This window comes from Mesoplodon bidens, assembly GCF_964165515.1.
Source record: "Mesoplodon bidens genome assembly, chromosome: 14".
Taxonomy (NCBI): domain Eukaryota; kingdom Metazoa; phylum Chordata; class Mammalia; order Artiodactyla; family Ziphiidae; genus Mesoplodon; species Mesoplodon bidens.
The window spans coordinates 33,917,488-33,934,780 of record NC_138170.1 but is presented as its reverse complement, the minus strand read 5'-3'; positions in this window follow the sequence as shown (position 1 = coordinate 33,934,780).

Below are 17,293 nucleotides of genomic sequence, written 5' to 3'. Positions count from 1 at the left end.
ACACGTGTTTCTTGAGGACAAAGCCACACAACACTCATACAATGGAAATGCCATTAACACCCAGTGGGAGGGAATTCAAGAAATATTAAGTGATCAGAATAGGGATGGTACTGAGCTTGCTGAGATTGTATTAAATATTTCATAGATGCATACCTAAGAAAGATCTATTTCAAGAACTCAGAGTACTTGGATAATAGGGCTCATGTTCCATTTTGTGGATAATTAGAGAAAAAGTTACAGGTCTGCCTCTGCCCTTAGCACGGGACTAGCAGAGTTTGCCATGCTCCATCCCAACATCCATCTTGCAGCCTCAGTGGCCCTTTTAAGAACCAGAAAGAGCAGAGCTGGTAGCTCCTCTCTGGTGTAAATTACAACCATCACAATATGTCCTAAGGAAATTGTGGAGGCTGTGTACCATGGTGGCAGCATGGCTGATAACAGATACAAATGGGAGTCAACTTAAAAGTCCAGCAAAAGGGGATTTACTGAATCAATTATGTATGTCCATAAAATGGAATGCTACAAGGCTATTAAAAAGGTATTGTAGATAAATATTTATCGACATCAGAAGATATTCATGATTTATTAATGAAGAAAAATACATTATGTAGCAGCATGTTTAACAATTAAAAAACCAACATGTGTATACATGTGTGTATACACATATGTACATTACTTTATATATATATATAAATTTAAATAGATACATTTATATTATAAATATATACACAAAACTGTTAACAGTGTTTGACTGTGGGTAATGGGATAATGGTCAATTTTTATTTTCTTCTTGCACACTGAGTTTTCCTTTTCGTGTAGCACTTGGGCCCTTCCTTTGAGTATGGTTCTGTTAGCGAGAATTCTGAGTCATTTTTCTTATGTAAACCAAACCATCTCCATTTTTCTCATTTGGGTCCTTTTAGATTTTTACAATATTCTCAGTCTTTAACAGTTATTAAATCTATCCCTAATTCCACAGTGACTTAAAAAAAAAACTCACTGTGTCCTCTCAGTGCAATTTAGTTTTCATGGAAACAAACAACTCTGTTTTAGTTCTCTTATCTCATTGTTTTTATACATTTAAGCAAATTGCATATTTGTAATAGTAGGTACACTTGGTGTAGACAGTTTGGACCTCTTATTATCAGAACTGGTAGAAGTGGAGGTGTCCAGGAATACTGGGAAGTAGCCTGTTGACTGTAGGTATTCAGTATGTCCTGGCATTTGCCTGTGGGTTTCAGAGGGGGAATAGGGAATATTGGTTAATCTGGCCAGAGTTGGTTAAGTGAGGTTCCATTGAAAGGGCTTCTATTTCGTATATATTTTGCTTTCATCACATCTCCACTTCTGCTCACATCTTCCACTCTTCTCAGCTGACCTGACTCTGCTATTTGGAGAACTGATACTCTCATGCTTATTTTGAAAACACAAGGGCTTCTTCTCCCAATGTATAGAGGACTTCATATCAGCCACTCTGTCTTTCCTCCTGAAGCTGGGCTGCCTTTGTCGTGTTCCTTGTTGAAACACAAAGCATGGGCTTGTTCTGGTAGGCTCACACTTCAGTTCTTAGGGTCCATGGCTCTTGATTCTACTGACTTTCTCTCAGCAGCCAATGTATGGGACCGTGTGTTAGGGGCTGGGTGTAGCCATTCCTGCCCTGTCCCTCCTGCTATTTCATGGCCATATGCAGCCTTACTTTGCCTGTTATTCCTTTGGGTCTGGGTTTTCTCCACAGAGTACTACATAAAAGGCCTTCAGTAAATACTGAGAGAATCTGGTATGTCTAGGATAATTTCCAGAGGGACCTGCAGTTCTACTGATAGATTGTGGAGCAGAATCCCTTTCTAAATGCTTTAATTACTTGTTTAGGCATTGCTTTCTTATTAATCCAGGCTCCTTGGCACTTTACTTCTTTCTGCCAGCTGGGTTGCTGACTTCTTCAAAAATAGCACAGTGCTTACATTTTGTGGGCTAGTTTATGAGTCAATTGGCAGCTGATCTGTACTGGTTCCTCACTGCCAAGATTAGCACATTTTCTTTGTTATCACCTGGATGTCCTGTTGAGTTGGATTACATGGGGCCTCATAAGCAGATTGTACTAGGAACTCTAGGAGGAGTAGATCTTGCATGAGAGAACATGTCTCGTGTTTGATGAATGGAAATCATGAATAAAAATTCCCAAAATGCCGTCACCTGTATAATATTTAGAGATTGAATTATGAAAGTCCTTCACCCATTGGAATCCAGGGAATCAACCAAATAACTTCAGAGTTGCTGATAATTTAGAGTTGTATCATTTACACCTACTGTGTTCCCAGAACTGATTATTATTTCTTTTTCGAGGTTTGGGTTGAGTAAATATTTTTTACCATACAGGAAAATAATTTCAAGAGCAAGTTACCACATCTTATATTTTCTTTCCTTCTTTTCTGTAAAATTATGCAACCACAAATTCTGATTTACTGATAGCATAAAATTTGCACAAGTTTGGCTACATGAAATAGTCAGGGACTTACACAGTGATTTACAAATGTTCACCAGTTGATCAGGGCCTTGTCCTGCTGCTTCTTAAGAGCCAGGGGATATTTCCAGGTATGACCCCAAGAGATCCTAATATGTACTATCTGGGGTGTGACCTAGGAGTTTTTATTTTAAGATACTTTTCATGTGATTCTGATGTGTGTTAAGTGGGAACACCCAACACTTCAGAAAACTGTCCTTTATTTACAGTCTCTTGTAAGGTGGACCCTAGGTCAGTAGTTCACAGATTTTAATGTGCATTGGAATCACTTGGGGAGCTTGTTCAGTATGAAGATGCACAGATCTCCTCCCTAGAGGGTCTGATTCACTAGGAATATTGTAGGGCCAGGGACGCTTCACTTGAAAGGTGCAGCCCAGTGACCCTGATATAGGTGGTTTACAAGACCACAGTTTGGGAAACACATTGGTAGTGAGAAATGACAAAACAGAAGCCAGGTTTGTGTACTCTCGTAAGACATATATGGAGGTTCACATTTTATTTAGGATAACTCAATTAGGATTCAAATGTGGATGACAACAATAGGATTTATATCAAAAGGTTTTTAGAGAGGATTAAGTGAAGGAATGGAAGCACCATGCCTGGCACAGAGTAAATGTTCTATAATATAACCCTGAGTTATTGCTGAACCCAGTACTTCACTTTTTATTAGTGTTCTTTGCTTGCTCATTTTTGGTGAGCATTATTCAATTTGTATTCATTTTTACTTTTTCTCTTCATTACCAACAGTGTTCTAGTTTCCTTTTTAAGATAATTGCTCACTATACACAAATTTATTGTTTGACATTATAGAGTTGCTGTGTAGTTGAAGATTAGAGAAATAAAACATAAATTGAGGTGGGGAAGCTAAGACATCAGCTAGCTTTCCTCATCAGCTAAATAATTCCCTTTCATCCACCGGTCTTTTAGTGTCCACAAGTAAAAGAATCACCACAAGGATTGCTAGGGACTGTTAAATCCACAGATGACAGAGATTTGTATCATTCTTTAGTTATAAACAGTGCTTTTTAAAAGAATCTGTTGAGTTACATAGAGATGACAATATATTTGCAGAATAGAACAAGTAAATGAGAATAATACTAGGTGCCATGCTGAGCCAAGGACTTTTTGAGGCATTACCTGATTCCCAATCTGCAAGTGGTGTTCTTGTGAGAAAATTGAAAAAATTAGAGGTATGGTATGGTTCAGTTAGACGTATAGAGGGTAGAAGAACTTGAAAGATGGATGGCTAATGGATCAATGCAAGGCATCCTGCAGAAGTCTGCCTTAGACCAGGCCTGGCCAAGCTTTTCTCACTATAGATGGTATGGTCACCATGTTTGAGCATGACATGGAACTGGGAGGACTAAGATGTATGAAGGTGATAGAATCTGGAACATCAGTGATCTTGGAAGGCTAGATCCAGAGTTGAATGTTAAAAAAAAAAAATCACACTTGATAGCAATAAAGGTGAAGTCCTCTATTTAGATTATCAAAACCAACCAACCAACCAACCAGTCAACTAACCAATAAGTGATATGAATACGAAGTGTAGAGGAGTGGCTTAACAGAAGTTCTTGACTCAGAGGTTTTAGTTCACTCATTCATTCAGCAACTTATTGACCATTTTCTATGTGCCAGGCACTTTTCTAGAGGTGTGCTCTCCAGTGAGGCAGCCACAAGCCACCTGTGCTATGAAGCACTTGAGATGTGGCTAGTCTGAATTGAGATGTTCTGTAAATATAAAATACAGTATTTCGCAGGCTTGATGTGAAGAAAGGAATGTGAAATATCTCATTAATAATTTTTTATATTATGTGTTGAAATGACATCTTGAATACATTTGGTAAAGTAAAGTGATTATTGAAATAAATTTAACCTGTTTCTCTTTATTTTTTAAAATGTGACTACTAGGAAATTTAAAATTGTGTACGTGGCTCACATTATATTTCTATTGGCCAGTACTGCCCTAGTCACTGTGCATACATCATTGAGTAAAACAAGGTCTCTGTCTACTTTTATTCATTCAAATAATTACTGAGCATATACTTTGTGCCAGGCATCATTCTTTTAGGGCGTATGTTCCAAATGAGGAAGATGAGTCATAAAAAAGTAACCAAATAAATAAACAAGATCTTTTCATGTAAAGTGAAATGCTGTGGTGAACATACAACGGAGTGATGTAATAATGGTTGTGGGGGAGAGATAGGAATTTCTGCTGTGAGGTTGGGGAAGGTCTTACGTAGTGGTGCCATTTTAGCTGAGACTTGAGTTACCAAGAAGGAACTAGACATAGGAAAACTGTCAGAGGGGACAGTTTATAGTCATAGGAAACACCAACTGCAAAGGCCCTGAGGCAGGAATACACACGGCATGTTTGAGAAGCAGCAATAAGTCCTGTGTGCTAGGGGCTGAGTTGATAAGAGGAAGCAAGAACCAGATAGGGGGGCCTTGTAGGCTGTTATAGGGACTTTGGCTTTTATGTTAAGGGCAAGGTGAAGTCATTGGAGGGTATAAAGCAGGTGAGTGACATGACTGATTGTAAATTTTGATGGCGTCATTCTGTTTAGAAGATGAATGAGAGTGAGCACAGGGATACTGGTAATGTGGGCAAGCGGTAATGGTGACCTGGAGTAGGATGTTGACAGTGAAGTTGGAAAGAAGCCCCTGACTTGAGAGTTAGGTCTGTTGAGCCTTATTGATGGATTGATGTGGTGTGTACGGAATCAAGAAATTAGGTGCAAACTTAGCATTCATCAGAGTGTGATGTCATGGCCAGAAACAAAGAAAAGCCACCCAACCCTGATAGTCAGTGTGATCTGAAGCTGCTCTGGTAGAATTTGGCATTTGCAGAGAAATGTGAAGGCTCCACTTTGTTCAGTGTCCGCTAAACCATGGGTAAAGATCAGACAAGAAGATGACTCAGGTTGTTCATTGCCAACATTGAGATTCTTGACTTCCTTGATGTATATTTCCAAGGAATAAGTTCTCATTTATTCTAAGATCTTTCTTCCACCAGCCTGCACTGGGGTAGTGTGTGCTGTGGCATGTATTATGGTTATGAATGCAGGCTCCAAAGTTAGGTATATCTCAGTTCCAATCTCATCACCAGACACAGTTACTATATAACTTCTCTGGGCTTTGTGATCCTCATCTGTAAAATTTACCTGAACATTTTAGTTCCTATCTCAGAGAGATACTGTGACTATTAAATGACATAATGCATGTAAAAGACTTATCCCAAAGTCCGGCACACAATAGGTGCCCAGTAAATGCTATCATTAAATATTTATTGAGTATCTACTATGCTCCAGGCTTTGTGCAAAGTTCTTAGAGTTGTCGAAATGTAAGTGAATGTTATGGTTCTCGTGTAACCCCCTGCGTTTACAGCTGAGGAGACCGAGCTCCCAAATGGTGATCTGACTGACCTAGACTGGATTTAGATCTCCTCTGTCCTGCAGACGATTGGGTTCAGGCTCTTGTTTGCCCATTCATTTCCTGGCCAACCTCTCCTCCAATCTTCTTCTCCTCTCTTCTTTTTATTCAATTCAACAACTATTTATTGAGCATCTACTATATCCCTGGAGCTAGTTAGATGTAGAGCAGTGGTTCTCAACTGGTTGGGGATTTTTGCCCCCCAGGGACATTTGTCAGTGTCTGGTGACATTTTTGGTTGTCACAACTGGCATCTAGTGGATTGAAGCCAAGGATGCTGCTAAACATCTTATAATGCACAGGAGGACAACCCCTCCTAACAGAGAGTTATTTGGCCCATGGTACTGAGGTTGGGAAACCCAGATGTAGAGGATATACAGATGAATGAAGTGTGTGTGTGTATACATACTTGTGTGTGTGTGTGTGTGTGTGTGTGTGTATATATATATATATATATATATTTTTTTTTTTTTTTTACCCCCCCTTGAAAGGGATTCCTGCCCCAAGGCAGGGTTGGGTGGGTGGATGGGTGGGGAATACTCTTGATGCACTGTGATAAGTCCCTTCAGAACAGCAGTGTCCACCATGAACGCTTTCTGGATTTTGGGGCCCTAACTGCTTTCCTTCAGACAGCACTTACAGAAAGTCTATATGGGCAGAGTGATTATTAAATAAAATGGAGGGAGCCACAGAGCCAAATGAAGGCACATTATATATCCCCTCCTGAGGGCTCAAACAGGGAGGAAGCTTCTGGCTTCTCAGGGTTCCTCAGTAAAGTCTCCCCTTTCCATTTTGGGCAATACCCCAAGCGAGCAAAACCAAAACAAACAGGGACAGCATTGGCAATATATACATTTATTCATTTTAAAAGCAAAGACTTCACCCCATTATTATTATTATAATTAATACTTATAGGACATTTGGAAAAATATATAAAAGGCATAAATAACCTCTGTTAACATTTTGCTTTTTTTCTATGCTTGTCTTTTCACTTTACACAGTGGGGATCATTCTGAATGAACAAACTTGTAGACTGCATTTAATGTGACATTCTTTCATTGTATACGTGTTACCTCTATGGACACATTTGTGCATAAAACTCTTCCTATTTTTAGAGCTTTTTGGATAAATTCTCAGAAGTGAAATTACTAATTTAGAAGTGTAAGTAATTTTAAGGATTTGATATATATTGAAAATTGCTTTCCATAAGAGATTATTCCAATTACATTCTTACTGACAATGTATGGCATTGCCCTCAAAAGTTAATCTTAAAAATCGTGGGTTTGGTTAGTGTAATTCTAAGCTAGCCAATGGCAGGGATCAAGTCATATATTTCTTGGAATATATGGAGGCATATATTTATATATATATATATGTGTGTGTGTGTGTGTGTGTGTATTTATGACATAGCAGTAAATGCTTAATAAAATTCTAGTTGACTTAACTTGCAGTATTGGGCAGTATTGAGTTCAGTGTTCACAGTGCATTTTTTATGGAAGATTTAAATATCTCAGTTTTATCATGTTGCAAATGCATTATTTTGCATTCACAGTCTGAAATTCTTACTGTATTTTGAACTATTTCCATGATTGCAGCATTTCATAAATATGTACCATAGTGTTAGTGTTTGTGACATCACCATGGTTTGGGCAGCTGTTTTACTCTGCTCTAGAGAAATGTGGATGAGAGTTTTATCTTTATTTATTTTCCTTTCCTTTCTTTTTTTAAAAATTTTTATTTTTTTATTTTTTATTTTTTTTGGCGGTACGCGGGCCTCTCACTGTTGTGGCCTCTCCCGTTGCGGAGCACAGGCTCCGGACGCGCAGTCTCCGTGGCCATGGCTCACGGGCCTAGCCGCTCTGCGGCATGTGGGATCTTCCCGGACCGGGGCACGAACTCGTGTCCCCTGCATCGGCAGGCGGACTCTCAACCACTGCGCCACCAGGGAAGCCCTCCTTTCTTCTTTTTAAATTTAAAAACTGCCATGCAAAAAGCCATTCCTCAAGGAATGAAATACAAACTTGCCTTTCCCTGCTACAAGTTGGAACACACGAATATTATGGCAATGAAAAAGTATGCAGTTCTAATTTTATGGTAGAATCTCTGTGTCTGCAGTATCAGAGAAGGCACTTCCTTGAAGTGAGTACAGGAATATGTTTTCACAACTTAGCAATAAACTGAATTTCTTTAAAGGAGCTTTTATTTTTCCCTACTGCTTCAATTATAAAATTGGAGATATAGACTCATAAAAAGGGGGGAAAATCAATGATAGACTGAGTTGAAATATTTGACCAAGGGAGTAATTTAAGACTGGTCCAACAGAGGCCATAGACTGTTTACAGGAGAATAAATGTAAATGATTAATAACATATAAAAAGTTCAACTTCACTAATAAAGAAATGCAAATTGAAATGAGATACCATTTCTGCTTATCAAATTGGCAAAAATAGATATTCTTCAATGTTGATAAGGATACAGTGAAATACATTTGCAGACATCACTGTTTGAAATGTAAATTGGCATAAGCATTATAGAAATCAATTTAGCAAAATGTATTAAGAACTTAAAAAGAATTCACATCCTTTTTGAGTCAGTTATTTCCCTTTTATAAATATAAAGTAAGTTATTCAGAAATTTGTACTAATATGTATGTCCAAATATGTTCAGTGCATTGTTATTTATAATAGTCAAATATTAAAAGAATTTAAATATTCAGCAGTAGGAAATTGCTTAATTACACTATGGTGTATATACCTTCCTAACCAAGATTAAGTGTGGTTCAAAAACTAACAGCATTGCGCCAACCCAGACATGATGAATAAGAATCATTTAAGTGCCCCAGTACCTTCTGAGGGTGGAAGTGAATCATCTGTAGGTTTAGAGAGCTCACACGTGATTCTCATTTAAAACCAAATTTGAGAACAATGGATATATAATGTGATGCTACTGTTAAACCTGCCAGCTTCTCTACCATCTTCCACAGCACATGTTAATTTATTGAATTACTTTTTGCCTTACATTGAACAGTTGTACCAAAAAATACCTACATAACATTTGCAATAGGGAGATCACTTTCTAGATTATCCCTAAAAGCTGGGATATCATCATTTCCTCTGAGAATGGTGCCTGACATATGAAGCTCAATGGATATTGTTGAAGGAATGAGAAGGTGGGCAATGGTTCCTATGGCTTCCATGTCTGTACTCTAACAGTCTGTTTCTATACTACTTATTGTTAGATGAGACATTTTTTTTAGGTTCCCCAAATCCAGGTTGTACTGGGTTAGTCATTTGTTTTTAGGTATGATTTTTTTTTAAGATTTTTTTTTTGATGTGGACCATTTTTAAAGTCTTTACTGAACTTGTTACAATATTCCTTCTCTTTTTTTTTTTTATGTTTTGGTTTTTTGGCTGTGAGACGTGGGATAGAACCCAGGCCCCCTGCTTTGGAAGGTGAAGACTTAACCCCTGGACTGCTAGGGAAGTTCCTTTAGGTATGATTTTGATTATGTCAGTCAGGATCCTGGCAAGAAATAAGTAGCAACCTCAAACTAGGAATTTACAAAGTGGATCACAGAGGTGTAAGCAGAGTTACAGGAAACCAGCCAGAGGGAGTACAGCACATTGGGAAGTAACAGTGGGGCGTGGTTACCACTCGGGGGTCTAAGGGGCAAGAGAAGAGCAGTATGGGACAGGACGGCAGCTCCATGGAGAGGGCCGGCTGACGGGAGCAGAAGCACAGGAGAGGATCTCAGCCAACCCAGGGCCACCTGCAGGAAGGAGTGGCAGGAACAGTCGCTTGGCTTTCACTCTCCGCCTCCTCCTTGTGTTTTCCATGGGCCCAAACCAGCTGAAAGCCAGAGGGCCAGGGAGCCCTTGGTGTAGCCAATCTATGTCAGCCTCTTGGTGCACAGAGGTGAGTGGGGAAGGGTGGAAAAGATGTCAGGAGTCGCAGGGGAAGGTACCCAGCACAGGGGTAGACCTGTGATGGATAACATGGAAGCAGGTCTTGCTTTCTAGTCTTCCTACCCTCAACCCCATTGGCTTGGTGGATGAATCAGGTTCTGGCAGCTTCTTTGTCTTAGTCTTAGAATCATAGCACAGACCATGGAGAAGAGAGCAAGCAGCGTTTTTTTCCCCATGACTTGCTTGTCAAAGCATTAAGGTTTTAGGTGGATAATATCTATAAGAGACAGGAGTTACAAACCATTTTGTGTAAGGCAAACCACATACAGAGCTTTCACTTGCCAATGGATGTGTTCTGCTGAAAGCTCCAATTGGATGTGGTTGTCTTTTTTGGCCTTTTATGCCCAGAGACACATCCTCTGGGCACAAAGCACATAAGCAGCAGGCACTAAGAATGCAGAGCCCCGTTTCCTCCTCCCTGGAACACTGCCTATAGGAATGCAGCACATAGATCCAAGACCGTCTGGTTCCTGCTTTTTGGACATAACACTCATGTGTCTTGTGGGTGGATAGTATAGTTGTGCCTGGAGTCTGTCTCCTTTTTTCAGTAATATTAGAGGTTTTGTATGAGGGAAAGCCAGGAGAAGACCAGGAGGGTCTTTAACTACATAATAAAGAATAAAGAAGCCGAAATAATTGTTTCATGCAGGAACTAGATTCACCCAGGGCAGCAGGAACTACCTGGGGATAACTAGGGTCTTTTAAGGTTCACAGTGTGATGCAATCTCTTTCAAGCAAGTCGGGGCACCACTGGAGCTAACCGTGGTCTGGGATCCTGATCCAGTCTTACGGTGTCTCAGGGGAGCAACTTAATTCCTGGGCTGTACATAGTAGCTTGGAATGTGCATAAAAAAGCTACAAGAAGATTCAAATGGAGTGGTACTTGAACTCTGCCTTACAGGCATGTGGGGAGTAGTCCATTGGCACAGAGCAAGAGTGTCAAAGTAAATAGCAGGATGGAGGTCATTTTTACATATTTTATTTCCAGCACATCTTACACTTTAGGTGAGTAATGCCCTCTGTGAACTTCTGCAAATGGAATCAAAGCTGATTAATGAACAAGTGACTTTTAGTGCTTTATTTTCATCTAGAGCTTCATTTGAAACAGATCATCATTAGCTTTATGGTTTTAATTGTATTGAAATTCCTTATTATAACCTATTGCTTTATAGCATTAGTCCATTAACCTGGGTGCCACAGAGCACAGTTATAGAGCCTGTATTTATATCTAGACTAATTGCATGGATGCTTTCAGTATAGAATGAGGTATTTTTCAGATCACCACAGGAAAAATAATCTGAACCCCCTTCCAAAATTCAGGGTTTAGAATAATAAGAACCACACACAACAAAACAAAACAGAAAGCCCTGCACATTATTCTCAATTTTTCTTGCTTTGAAATACCTAGTGCTGTATCAACAAGGAATTGCAGAATAGTAATTCTCACAGTGTGTGGTGATGCCACATGTTTTTCATTTGGAAGTACTGTGGGAAGCACTGGACTCTGGGCTCCCCAATCAAAACCAGGTGGTTAATGGTTACAAACTGGAGGACCATGAGGAAATCTGTGCCTTGCTCATTAGGACAAATGGAGATAGAGCATCCAGGCTGCTGGCTGCGGGCTTAGAAGCTCAAACAAACAAGAATGACCAAGGCCCAGCTCCCTGTGGGGACCTCCATTAATAACCCAGAAGGTGGCACAGCTGTTAACGCCCTGTTGACCTGAAGCATTTCTTCCTGGAGTGGGAAAGTGACTGATGGGGACTTCGGCATGTTGTGATCACACAGGGTGTTTTCACTTCTGCTGGAGGAAGGAACATTGAAGTTGGAATTGGGCCCTTTGTTACCTCCCAGATGCTCAGCAGCAGGGGTGTTTATAATGCCCATCAACCAGGCTTTCCGTTGCACCTGTTGGGGGACCAGCTGCAGAAAGCAGGTGTATCTGGGGACTGAAAGGACGGGTGACTGTGGAGAATGCTGAGGGCTGCCAGATGTATTCCACATAAACACCGGGCCAGCAGCTGGGGGGACAGAAAAGATGTGGATTTAATTAAAAGTGATGTGCAAATTTGATTATTAATTTCAGCCCACTGTGTGAATGTAATATATATACACGCACACACACACATATCTAAAATATGTATTTCAGAACAAATCAATGGAATGTGTTGCTGTAAGCATGAGATTCACTTTTCACCAATTGCACGCACATTATGTTTTATTCATTGGTCCACACATTGTTCATTACATTTCCATGTCCATTAAAAATATTTTTCCCAGGCAGGAAGCTAAAATTCCAGTTTCAGTTTTGAATGCCTTGCAATCCTAAGAACACACAGTTGTCAACATAAAATAGAGAAACTGAATCAGGCAGCCTCTGAAGCCTGCATTTATGTCTGGAGTAGTTATATGGAACAATCAGTGTATGATGGGCAACTTTGATCACAATTGTTTGTGCTGTGGATGGCGGACTCTCGTGAGATTGGACCAATCCCTTCGTTTCTTATGTGCCCCCTACACCAGGAGCTGAGAGACAGCAGTGCTCTGTGAGAAGGTGAAGCTTAGGGGGGTGTTGATGCCGCTTTCCTGGATTCTGTGTACTGCGCATACGATGCGTAAGAAGCCCAAGGAGAACTTTGTGTGGCTGGCTTTGCAGTGCAGGTGTGTGGAGGGTCTTCTCATTTAGCAATCTGAAAGTATGGGGCTTTGCTTACCACTCAAGAGAGCTGGAGGTGAGAATGCTCTCTACCTTGGGAACAACTCCCTTTTTGGTTTTGAGCAGCGCTTTAAACTGGCACTGGCCAAAGAAGATAGTGGCAAAATCTTGGCGTCAGAGCTGAGGATAAAATCAGAGGTCCTGAGACTCCTGTCTCTAGGGGCCTTCAGGGGACTCTCCCGCTTGACTTGGAGCGCCACATTCTCCGTATTCTTTTAGAATATTGGTTCTTATCTGAGAGCCCCCTGAAACTGTAGGCAAACTGTTGTGTACGTGTGGATATGTGCATTTTTCTTAGTGGTGGTTAGTATGTTGTTTTCTTCAGATTCTCGAAGCTCCCAAAGCTTAAGACCTAAGGAGAATAGTGTTTCTTTCTTTCTTTTTTTATGGCCATGCTGTGAGGCTTGCGGGATCGTAGTTCCCTGACCAGGGATTGAACTGGGGACCCCTGCAGTGGAAGTGTGGAGTCCTAACCACTGGACTGCCAGGGAATTCCTGGAGAACAATGTGTCTTAGGTGAACTTTTGTCTTTAACAGCATCTTTTTTTTTTTTTTTTTTGGTACGCGGGCCCCTCACTGCTGTGGCCTCTCCCGTTGTGGAGCACGGGCTCCGGACACACAGGCTCAGCGGCCATGGCTCACGGGCCCAGCCGCTCCGCGGCATGTGGGATCTTCCCAGACCGGGGCACGAACCCGTGTCCCCTGCATCGGCAGGCAGACTCTCAACCACTGCGCCACCAGCGAAGCCCTTTAACAGCATCTTACTTCTCTTGAGGAAATTTATTCATAGCAAGAAATAATAATGAAATTAGCAACAATAATAATAGTTAACACTTATGGCATTCAGTACATTCCAGGCACTGTGCTGAGAACTCTACATATGTTAGTTCATTTAATAAGGTGTCCATAATTGTCAAAAACAAAACAGAGTATTGGGCAATAATGAATAATTACAGACATATTGAATAAAGATATACAAGAACTTCCCTACTCTGGTCTTGAATGCCAGTCCTTTCCAATATTTATTTAACTCAGTGTATTAGTTTTCTTTGCTGGATAACAAATTACCACAAACTTAGTGGCTTTAAAAAAGATGCCCACTTATTTCACAGTTTCCATAGGCCAGGAGTCGAGGTAAGCCTTCTCTAGATTATCAAGGCTTCCTAAGCTATAATACAGGTGTCAGCTGGGGCTGTGGTCTATTCTGAGGCTTGACTGGGGAAAGATGTACTTACATGCTTCCTCTGGTTGTTGGCATAAATCATCTCCCCTTCTTCTTGCTGGCTGTTGGCTGGAGGTCCTGTTCGGCTACTAAAGGCTGCCTACTATATGACCCTCTCATAATAAGGCAGTTTACTTCTTCAGAGCCAGCAAGGGAGCCTCTCTCTCCTGTCTGCTAAGATAAAGTCTTACAGGTAACAACATGATCATGGGAGTAACAGCCTGTGACATATAATGTATCCTAATCAAGGGAGTGACAGCCTGTCAACTTGTGATATTCTTTTGGTTAGAAGGAAGTCACAGGTTCCATCCAAACTCAAGGAGAGAGGACTATACAAGAATGTGACTCATTGGGGGTCATAACCAACACTGTGTGCTGGCACAGTATAAGCTAGTTGTTTGAAATATATGTATCAGGGAGCATCATTTTCCATTTCAGCTTCTTGCTTCCAGTCTACAGGGAGCATTGTCTGCTTCCCAGATGTGCTTTGCATGCCCGTGTCGCTGAGCCTTTGCTCTCAGCTGTGCTCCCAGCTTGCAGTGCCCTCCCATGTCCTCTCCATCTGTTACAGTCATCGTCAGACTAAAAGGCTCAGCTCCAATACTGTGGCTTTCCCGAAACCTTCCCCATCCTTCCATCACTGTGGGTGGCAAAGGAGCATATGGTTGTACCTTTCCTATAGCAAGCATTTAATTCTGGATTGCATTATAGTTACTGGGGTAAATATCTATCTAGCTCAGAAAAGGAATCACATCTTATGTATTATATATACATTAAAATTTTTTTTTGCCAGAGCCCATTATTTTTGTTGAATAAAAGCCCAATGTTTGGTTGAATAAATTTCCCCACCAAAATTGACCCAGCTTTTAAATTTCTCCCTTTTTTAAGGAATGAAAATAATCAATAATCCATCATTAGTATTGGTTTGGGTTTCTTCTTTTAAAATGGGGACAGAAAACTTGCCTTAAGCTCTTTCCTTTTCTCTCTACCCCAAATGAACTATAGCAAGTACCCCTGCAGGATCCACTTAGGGCCTAGTTAGCCCAGCTTGAAAAGACTGAAAGGTGAAAGCTACTGAACAACCCAGTTTGACAGTATTCTGCTTCTTAGTGAGGTTTTATGTCCCACTTGCCCTGCATTTCCATGCCTAAAGCAGAACTTCCTGCTGACCAGTCACTCCTGGTCCTGCTGAAAAAGCATCCATACTATGTGGCAGACTGCCTCCCAGCCATTGAAAGGGGTTTCTGGTGGGGCCTGTCATTCCAGGGGCAGTTTAGTTGCTGCTGTTCAGATGTGAAACATTGCATTTTATTCTCCCGAATTACTGACTAGATATTAGAATTTTTGCCCTCCATTTTCTTTAGCTCAGTGTACGGTGATAAACGGCCTCATCACACAACCAATTTAAATAACTACTGTCCATTTTTGGGGTGCTGTTAGCACGACATCAATAAAATATAATCCAAATGGTGTTTTCTGATACAATCTTGCCGTTCTGTCTCCTTACCCTGAGGCTGATTACCTCCTGGAACAAGGTTAAAAAAAAAAAATTAAAAAGCAGAGGAAAGGGAAATTCAGGTAAAGCAGCAAGAAATATTCCTGACATTGGACTCTGTCAAGGCAAAGAGTCTGGCATTGATTTCTTACGTTTAATATGACAGTAAAGTGAGCCAGATATTGCGAGCTGGAAAAGAAAAAAATCCCACGTTAGCAGAATGGGCCGTTATGGGTAATGTGGATGCGATAGAGTGATTGTCCATTGCGGGAAGAGTTGCTGGCCGTCCTTGGAGTTGCTTTGTCTCCCCGCCTCCCCCAGTGCACCTGCAGTCCCTTTCTGAATCTTCCAGGAATACAAGAAACATAGTATCTTAACCGTCATTTCTATAAGGAAACATCAGCCAGACTTAGAATTTGCAACTCGTCCAGTAACCAATGCTTTAATGAGGTGGCTCCAGGGAGATGGGTCATGCTCCAAGAGAACTCAGGACAGAACTGGTCCTAATAGGAGCATGGCCGCTTGGCCATGCAGGACAGTGGTGTCTAATGATAGTGATGGCTGCTTCGTCCTTTAGGAAGCTTTCAGAGCAGACGGGATTGCAACCAGGTTTCAAGCTGCATGTGACAATGGAAAACCAAAGCAACGTGTATGAAGTTGCTGGCCTATAACTTCATAACCTATGAAGTTATGGCCTGTTCAGTGTCAGGGAGCAGGAGGGGATGGAGATTTCCTCTAGACATCCTGCTTGCACAGAACTTTTTTTTTTTTTTTTGCAGTACGCGGGCCTCTCACTGTTGTGGCCTCTCCCATTGCAGAGCACAGGCTCCGGACGTGCAGGCTCAGCGGCCATGGCTCACGGGCCCAGCGGAGCGCAGCATGTGGGATCTTCCCAGACCGGGGCACAAACCTGAATCTCCTGCATCGGCAGGCGGACTCTCAACCACTGCGCCACCAGGGAAGCCCCACTGATAGTTTTGAAGAGTAAATGCAGTAATAGCTATAAAGTCCTTAGTTATCTTTATTACTGTTACTATTTTTAAAAATCGATAGTGGGCCAACTCCCTTCATGGGTCTGACATTAACCTATATCTTTCACACCTTCTCATTTGCTTCCTATACAGTGAGGTTGCTTTTTTTTCTAGTGCAATAATGAGTCATGGGATATTTTTTCTGTTTGATTAAAAAATTTTTTAAATAAAAATAATTTTTTTTCCACTATACTGGCCCAAAAGTTTGAAGCTGAATGTGTATTTATGCCCTATTAGTGAGAAGACAGTGTTATTCTAGAAATAAATGAGGCTGGTAGTGTTAGGGCAGTGGTGATTTTGCCCCCCAGGAGACATTTGGTAATGTCTGGAGACATGTTTGATTCTCATAACGTGAGGGTGGGTCCTACTGGCATGTAACAGGTAGAGTCATAGATGCTGCTAAACATTCTACAATGTACAAGACAGTCTCTGTACTTGTTTTTTAATACAAAGGCTGCCAATACAAGGGCTGTTACTTGCCATAGCAAATCACTACAAATTTAATGGCAAACTTTATTATCACAACATAGATTTATTATCTTATAACAGCGGTCCCCAACCATTTTGGCACCAGGGACCGGTTTTGTGGAAGACAGTTCTTCCACAGACTGGGGCGGGGATGATTCAAGCTCATTACATTTATTGTGTACTTTGTTTCTATTATTATTACATTGTAAGATATAATGAAATAATTATACAACTCACCATAATGCAGAATCAGTGGGAGCCCTGAGTTTGCTTTCACTTGCCACTTACTGATAGGGTTTTTTTTTTTTTTTTTTTGCGGTACGCGGGCCTCTCACTGTTGTGGCCTCTCCCGTTGCGGAGCACAGGCTCCGGACGCGCAGGCTCAGCGGCCATGGCTCACGGGCCTAGCCGCTCCGCGGCATGTGGGATCTTCCCGGACCGGG